This window comes from Pinus tabuliformis, chromosome 1_2 (genome assembly GCF_031772625.1).
Source record: "Pinus tabuliformis cultivar Carrire ecotype Pingquan chromosome 1_2, CPIR1, whole genome shotgun sequence".
NCBI lineage: Eukaryota > Viridiplantae > Streptophyta > Pinopsida > Pinales > Pinaceae > Pinus > Pinus tabuliformis.
Window position 1 is genome coordinate 209,388,784 of NC_142298.1, and position 8,174 is coordinate 209,396,957.

Here is an 8,174-nt window from a genome sequence, read left to right on the forward strand (position 1 = left end):
GCATACTGAGATTCAGAATTTATGATACTTATCTCATTCACTTGAAGAGTATTATCTAAATATTCATGTTCTGGAATATTAGAAGCTCCTGTTAATAACCTGCAAAAACCTTGTCCTCTAACAATTTTCACTAGTTCAATATCAATATCATACTCTTGTAAGGTTGTTACCCAGTTAGCTATTTTCTCTCCTACTTCCCTTTGAACTAGCAATTGCCTCACTGTAGAGAATGGGACTATTACTTTTGTGTGTGTTTTTAGGAGAAATGGTCTAAAGTGTTTGATAGATTTAAACACAGCAAACGTTTTTTTGTACTTCTAAAAAGTTAAGTTCAACACCCTGCAAATTGGAACTAAAGAAGGATATAGGTGCTTCTACTTGCTGATCATTGATTTGTGTTAAAACAACAGCATAAGATGTTTCAGTGGCCAATGTATAAAAAATAAAATGATTAGAAAAATTGGGAGTATTCAATGTAGGAGCATTAATGATTGCATGTTTGATTGAGTCAAAGGCTTCTTTTTTGTTACGTTCCCATTTGAAAACTGAATTTTTATTAATCATAGTTTTTAAAGGTAAGACTATATGAGAAAAATCAAGAACAAATATTTTTACAAAATTTATCTGTCCAAAAAATGATGGCATTGATTTCTTGTTATGTGGCAAAGGAATATCAAAAATCTCTTTTATCCTGCCAGGATCAATATATATGCCATCTTTGGATATAATAAACCCTAAGAGTTTGCCTTCATTAAGAGCAAGGAATGATTTCTTTGGATTTAGAGAAATCCCATACCTTTTACATCGTTCAAAGATCTGTTTTAAATCTTATAGATGATTGGACCTTTTCTTGGAAAAGACAGTTATGTCATCTAAGTAAACATCAACTGACCTATTGATCAAACATTTGAAGGCTATATCCATGGCTCGTTGGAAATTAGCTCCAGCATTTATCAAACCAAAAGACATTTTTTGATAAGCATATGTTCCCCATTTATTTCTGAATGTAGTTTTTAGTCTATCATCTGGATGCACCAGTATCTGATTGTATCCTAAAAAACCATCAAGAAAGGATATTAACTCTAAACAAGCTACTGACTGAAGTATCTGTTCCATTGCTGGTAATGGGAAATTATCTTTTTGACATGCCTTATTGAGATTTCTAAAATCTATGCAAATCCTAATATCACCATTGTTTTTTCTTACAGGTACCAAGTTTGAAACCCATTTAGAATGTCTGATCAGGAAAATTATTTTAGCTTTCATAAGTTTATTCAACTCTACTTTGATTTGACTTTCCAGATTTTGGTGAATTTTCCTTAACTTTTGTTGTACAGGTTTCTCATCAAAAATCATTGGAATTGTGTGTTGAATGATAGAAGTATCATAAGTTCTCAGGTATTCGTAATTCCAAGAATTTTTTTTTTTGTATTTGTTTAATAATCTGATGAAAGAAAATGTTTCTTCTGATGTGAGTTCAAGTCCTAGATTGACATTTTGTGGTTTGACCTCAGTGCCAAGATTTACTAATTCAAACCTTAAAGTAAAACTTTGAAGTTTTGCATTAGTGACCTTTTTGAATCTATCTTTGATATCATTTAGTCTCTGTTTTAGTTGAAGATCATGATCACTTTCATCGATAATCTGATCATCATAAGATTTTTCAGAAGTCAAGAAATTTAAGATGTCTTCATCATGATTAAATACCTGCCAATGGCTGACATTGTCTAGGACAGATGGCTAAAAAACTAATTCAATTGAAAACCTATCTGGACTATAATCCTCGGATGGAAGGAGCTTAGAAGCAACATTAGCCAATAAATCAGTTGCTGCATTCTGAGAGCTAGGAATAGGAGAAATGTTGAATGCCAAAAAATGAGTTATGAGATCTTGAACGAGGGATTGATAATGTTTGAGATGTACTGAAAGACAATGAATAGTGTTTGTTACTTGTTTGATGACAATTTCGGAATCACCAAATAATTTCAGATATCCAATATTCAGTCCTATTGCTTTATAGAGCCCTTGAATCAATGCCTTATATTCTACAGTGTTATTGGTACACTCAAATTCTAGTCTACATAATAGCATAGTTTTTTCCCCTTCTGGACTAACTAAAATACACCCTGCTCCTGCACCATCATTGGATTTTGATCCATCAAAATATAAATACCAAAATAGAGGCTTATCTACAGATTTATTTACAAGTTCATCAACAATACTAACACATCTTGAGGTATCAGTATGAGAGAAATTTTCAATTTGTGATGCGATACTATTAACAGGAAAAGGCGATTGTTGAGCATTAAAATTTCCAAAGAATGACTCAGCTGAGTAATTTCTGAGAATGTTGTTATTGAAAGCTATAGGTTGGTTTTCTTGTTCAAACTCTATTATTGTATGAGTCATGTGTTTTTCCTGATCTATTTTTATTTGATTTAGTTTCCCTTTATAGGGAAGACACATGTGAGACCAATTAGTGGAAATGTGGCCATGGAGTTTCTCAGACCAATCCATGCTTGGAATTAAACCATAAAACTCAGGGATGTCAGCAATCAATATATCAATTCTTTGAACTACTCTGGGATCAACTGATAATCTAATAGTAACTAAATTAATCCCTCCTAAAACTTGCACTTTAGTCTGATCTAATTGGACAATATGAACTACAGACTTCTGGGGCTCAATGTTTAATTTGGAGCAAACTGAGGTTGGGATTATGTTTGATGAAGCCCCTGAATCTATCAGGCAGTTATGCAGATTTCTATTATAGATTTCATAAGTCAGGATAAAAGGAGAAGTATGAAAATTAGACCTATCTTCGATCAAAACAGCATTAGTAGCATCTACTTTCTCCGATGGTGGCTTACCTGATCCTTTAGCTGCCTTGGATAATACATTGGCTGGAAGAGGAGAAGAAGGTACCGCATTCAACTCTTTTAGTAACAACTTTTATTGATGTTTGAGCTTGCTAAGTTCATGTAAAGAAATACTTGCTTGAGTCTTCTTCATGTCTTCTACGATGTTATAATCCATAGAATCAAAAACTACTATTGTTTTAGATGATGATGGAGGATTAGAGGATGATGGTTGATTTTGGGTAGGTACAACTGGATTTTTCTTCATGGGAGCTTTGTCTTTAGTAATAGGGCTCAAATTTTTCTCCTTTGGATCTGTTTGAACAAGCTCTGTTGTGTTTTTACTTCTAGTATTTATCGGGAGAGCTTCTTGTTCACTTTCATTATTAGAGTTGGGCAAGATAAAGTCCCACGTTCCATGACATTCAACTGTTTCATCTTCTTCCATTTCCTCCGATGGTAAAACTGTGTCTTCATCTTCATCGTCATCTAGTCTGATTCCACATTAGATATAGCATTAGGTGGTTTAGGGTCAGTTAATTGATTTCTTCTAATGTTTCTAAATGGTTTTTTAGTAGAAGTTTCAGCTATTTGCTTTTTTATTTCTACCATTTCATTGGACATAGTTTTCAAAACCTTTTGTAAACCTTCCATGTCATATGGGTCTTTAACTTCTTTCTTTTTTAAATCATCTTTGAAACTAACCTTTTTGGATTTTCTTTCTTCAAGAGCATTTTTCTTTTCCAAAGCAATGATCCATTTTTCAATAGTGACCGCTTCCTTCATATTTTCTGCTAATGTGGGTTTGGTAGCCCTATCAACAAAGATGGCTATGTTTGAAGGCAAGGTAGAAATATAAAATTTGCTTCAGACTTCTTCACTAGGCTTGGATGTTTTTGGAATTTAATTCAATAGTTTATTAAATCGGGAGTTGATGTCTTTGATGGGTTCCTTTAATTCAGATTTCAGATTGGAGAGATCATTAATCAAAGTCGTTGTGAACCTATCGTCTCCAAACTTGGTTAAAAATTGCACCTGAAAAGCATCTCAACTATTGATGGATCCTAGTGGTAATGAAAAATACCATGACCCAGCTGATTCTTGTAGAGTGAATAGAAGTAGCCTAACAACAACGTCTTCTTCTATTACCCCATTCAAGTTTATTGATAACATAAAATTATTTATATGTTCTTCTTCTAATATGCCAATGTCAAGAATAAATTTTGGTAACCATTTTTTAGGATGGGCTGGTAATTGACTCAAAGGTGCAGGCATTGCGATAGCTCATAGATTGGTCCATGGCCTTGTTTGAGGTTGTTCCATTGTTGCGCTAACGGTAGAAGAAGGTGAGGACGCAGTTGAAAGTGATTAGGTAGAGGATATTGGAGTACCTATACCCTTTTGGACTGTGATTTGGAGTTGTGAAACAGATGGATGACTTTGTAGTGGTTTAGATGGAATGGAAGATGATGAGGAAAGAATCTCACTATTAGACTCTAAAGGTATCTTCCTATCTCTTTTTCGACTTGGTAGAGGAAATTCAGTTGGTGGAATACCAAGCTTTTCACTTTGTGTTCTAGTAAGAGGTTGGGATGGAATATATTGCAAAGTCACACTGCCTTGGGATAACTCAGACTGTTCTTGGGATATTGAAAACCCTTGGAGTTTATGAATCAAGGATTGTACTTCATGGGGTTCAAGAGAAGAATTGTCAGGTGTGTTTAAGTTTTCAGCAGTGGGTTTTGTATTTTCTTTTTCAACTTCTCGCTTAAAATAGGAGATTTAGAATGCGAAGGATAGGTTGGAGGAGATGGTGAGGGAGTTTTACTCTTAGAATGGCCAATGGATTTGGATTCGCTTGCCATTCATAGTTCAGGCCCTCCTTCTAGCACCAAAAATGTTGATGCCTCCAAAATCCTAGCATCAACATTGGGGATAACCACCCAGTCTGGACCTTAGTACAGCTCCTTTTCCGTTTGGTATGGTGGCTCCAACTATATATTATGGGACCAGTTTCCCAGTAATGTATGATTTGATGGATGATTGTTTTATATTGTATAATAAAGATGATAAGTTCTTTAATCTATAACACAAAAATATACAAATATACTTATCTAACTCGGTCAATGTATTAACAATGAGATTTCTGATTATTCATAACAGTTAAATAATCATATAGATGGCTTACTTATCAATAGAAAGTGTTATCACTCAAGGAAAAAAAATTTAAATTTTTCACAACAGTTCGATTGTTTGTCAAAGGCACATAAATCCTTTCTATTAGTTTCGCAGCGCAACATGTTTTAAGTGATTTCGTAGCGCATAATTCATATTTTGCACTGGCTACGCTACGAAATCGGGGATTTATCCTAATCCATAGCAGACCTTTCCCAGCTATCATGTTTATCAAAATCCATTTGGTTTGCATCAACAGTTGTCAGCTTATAAGGTTTTTAGTACCCCAGCAGATGGTGTTTTGATAAGTTTAACTGGAGCACTCTTTCCTTGGAAGAAGCAAATCAATGCACTGAAGAAGTGGTGGTAAGGACAAGTGAGTCCCAACTGAACTTTTCAGTTGTCGAGGGACTAATCAAGTCTCTTAATACAGCTGAGTCCTTCTATAAAGAAAGTATGGACAGTCTTCCTCTTATTTTGATAACTCATGATTCTGTTGGCTCGGGTGGGATCAAAAATGACAATACCCTGAATGTGGAGCTAGATATAGGCTCATTTATCAGTGTTGAAGATGGTTCACTTTCGTGCAGTCAGGCTTCCAGCTCCAGTGAAATCGTAAATATTGACACACTGGAAGGTTTTGTTACTGAAGAGCTTTTTCAACTATCTGAAGGAGAAAGCTGGTTTGCTAAAGTGAATGGTCTCATGCCAAGGATGACTGTCAGTTAAAAGCCTATAGTCATTGCATTCAGATGGATAGGAAAATGCCCTTTGCAGAATATATTGGCTTTGGTTTGAATTTGTCTAACTCTTCAAGAAACTGGACTGGCATGAATGGTTATGAAAGAGTTTACAGCTTCAGAGTTCTTTTCGTGCAGTTCATAAAATGGTCTTTAATGGTTCTGAAAAGTCGTATTCTTCTATCATTATGGATCATCATGATACCTGTTTCATCAGACTCTTGTCTCATCTTCTGGTGGTAGTCCCTTTACAGGTTCCTGTGGATGAAAGCCCTTGTTTCTTCTCTATCAAGATTGTGCTTTTGGGCTTATATTTCTCATGATATGGAACAATTGAACAGAAAGGGCCTTGTAGAAGATGATGGAAAGCAAACAATTTATGGCTACCTTGCCAAACCATCAGATATGATCCGGATTAAGCCATTCAGAAGTAAATTGTAAATTGAAAGCTACATGAAAAAGGTCTTGGAACCCATGAAGAGGAGACACAAGTTCATCTATATGTTCAGTTAGTGTGAGATGATAAATGCTTTATTTGGTTTGACTGATGGAGGAAAGATTCACCAATCAAATTGAATTAGAAGAAGGTGAACTAGTTGAGCAGAGTTGGGAATGTCGGTCAGATGATCCAAATCATGGCCAAAAGACTGCAATTGATATTAACAGGGATGGAAAAGATACTACAGATCATACAATTCAAGGAGGTGCACCACAGCATCAAAACATTAAAAGAGCGCGTGGTGATTCAAATCATAGTCTAAGAGATCAATAGATGATGAAAATTTGAACTGGCTTCTAGCAGGAGCAAATGCAAATCGCAGATGAAGAGAACCGTGCAGCATTTGAAAATGTTACAGCGATTCAACCGGATTTTGTTCTATTCTTTGACTGTCCCGAGGAAGAGATGTGAGGCGGCTTCTGAATAGGAACCAAGGCCGAGTCGATGACAATATAGAGATAATAACCAAGCGCTTCAGGGTCTTTTTGAATCAAGTCTACCAGCTGTCAATTACTACGACTCAAAGGGAAAGATCCGCAAGGTCTCCAGCAAAAGACGAAAAGAGAGCATAGGGGCAGAGTGAAGACGAAAAGTGTGAACGTAAGGCAAAAGTGGATAATTTAGTGCTTCGTTCAGGTGTCAAGACACTATAAAGCGGTGTGTGTCCTTGTGAGGTGGAATCAAGATGTGCCACCTGATAATGCAAAGTCATATCAGTCGTTGTGTTTGATGAAACAAGAGCTAAACAAGAAGACCTTGTTTTATGGCCCTCATTAATTATTGTAAATATTCAGACGTAGAAACCTCTAGGCGGTACAAGATGAGAACTTTTGGTGATGATAAGTCACACAGCGATGCTCCCTCGAGATCACAAACACACGGTGGATCTCATTATATGCACGACTACCCACTTGAAACATCTCTGTCTAGGACCGCTATTGATAGAAAAGACTTCAATTCCTATGGAAGTCGTCGAGGAAATGATGAAATCATGGCTAGAGGAACATTTGCAAATATCCGCTTGGTGATTAAGCTCTTGGATGATGAAGTTGGGCCAAAAACCATACATATCCCCACTGGAGAGAAGTTATCTGTGTATGATGCAGCTATGAGGTACAAAAGTGCAGGGCATGATACAATTGTTCTTGCTGGATCTGAATATGGTGGTGGAAGTTCTCGGGATTGGGCTACAAAGGGTCCAATATTGCAAGGTGTGAAAAATGTTATTTTAAAAAAAAAATTGAGCGTATTCATCATAGTAATTTGGCTGGCATGGGTATTATTCCATTGTGTTTCAAATCTGGTGAGGATGCTGAGTCGCTTGGCTTGACAGGGCATGAGAGATACACAATAGATATTCCTAATGATATCACTCAACTGAAGCCGGGTCAAGACATTACTGTTACAACAGACACTGGAAAATCATTCACTTGTGTTGCAAGGTTTGATACACAGGTTGAATTGGAATACTTCAATCATGCAGGCATTCTTCCTTACGTTATGAGGCAGCTGGTTGGCAATCAAAAGTAGAGTAGCGGTGTCATTGAATTATGCAGGAATCCTGTTGGATAGAATGAATATTACACACTTTTCACAAGTGTAATGGTTGCAGCAAAGTTTGTTGATGATGCATTCTTAACAATGCTTATTATGCAAAAGTTGGGGGTGTCAGCACGGTGGAGATGAATAGCTTGGAACTTGAATTTTTATTTAATCTGGACTTTAAATTGTAAGTAACAGTCAGTACTTTGGAAAGCTATTGCTTGAAGTTAGAGAAAGAAGTTGCTGTTGGTGGTGGCAACCAAATTCAACCAGGTTTAGAGCAATTGTATAAAGAACTCAGATATCAAACCTATGGCTGAGCCTACAAATTTGAAGGAGCTGTAGACTTATTAAAATCGC

The 8,174-nt window shown here is 36.1% G+C and overlaps 1 pseudogene; it reads left to right on the forward strand.

The window, feature by feature from the left end:
• Window positions 1-7,092: 7,092 nt before the first annotated feature.
• LOC149205188 (aconitate hydratase, cytoplasmic pseudogene) lies at window positions 7,093-7,848 on the forward strand (annotated as a pseudogene).
• The last annotated feature ends 326 nt before the right edge of the window (window positions 7,849-8,174 follow it).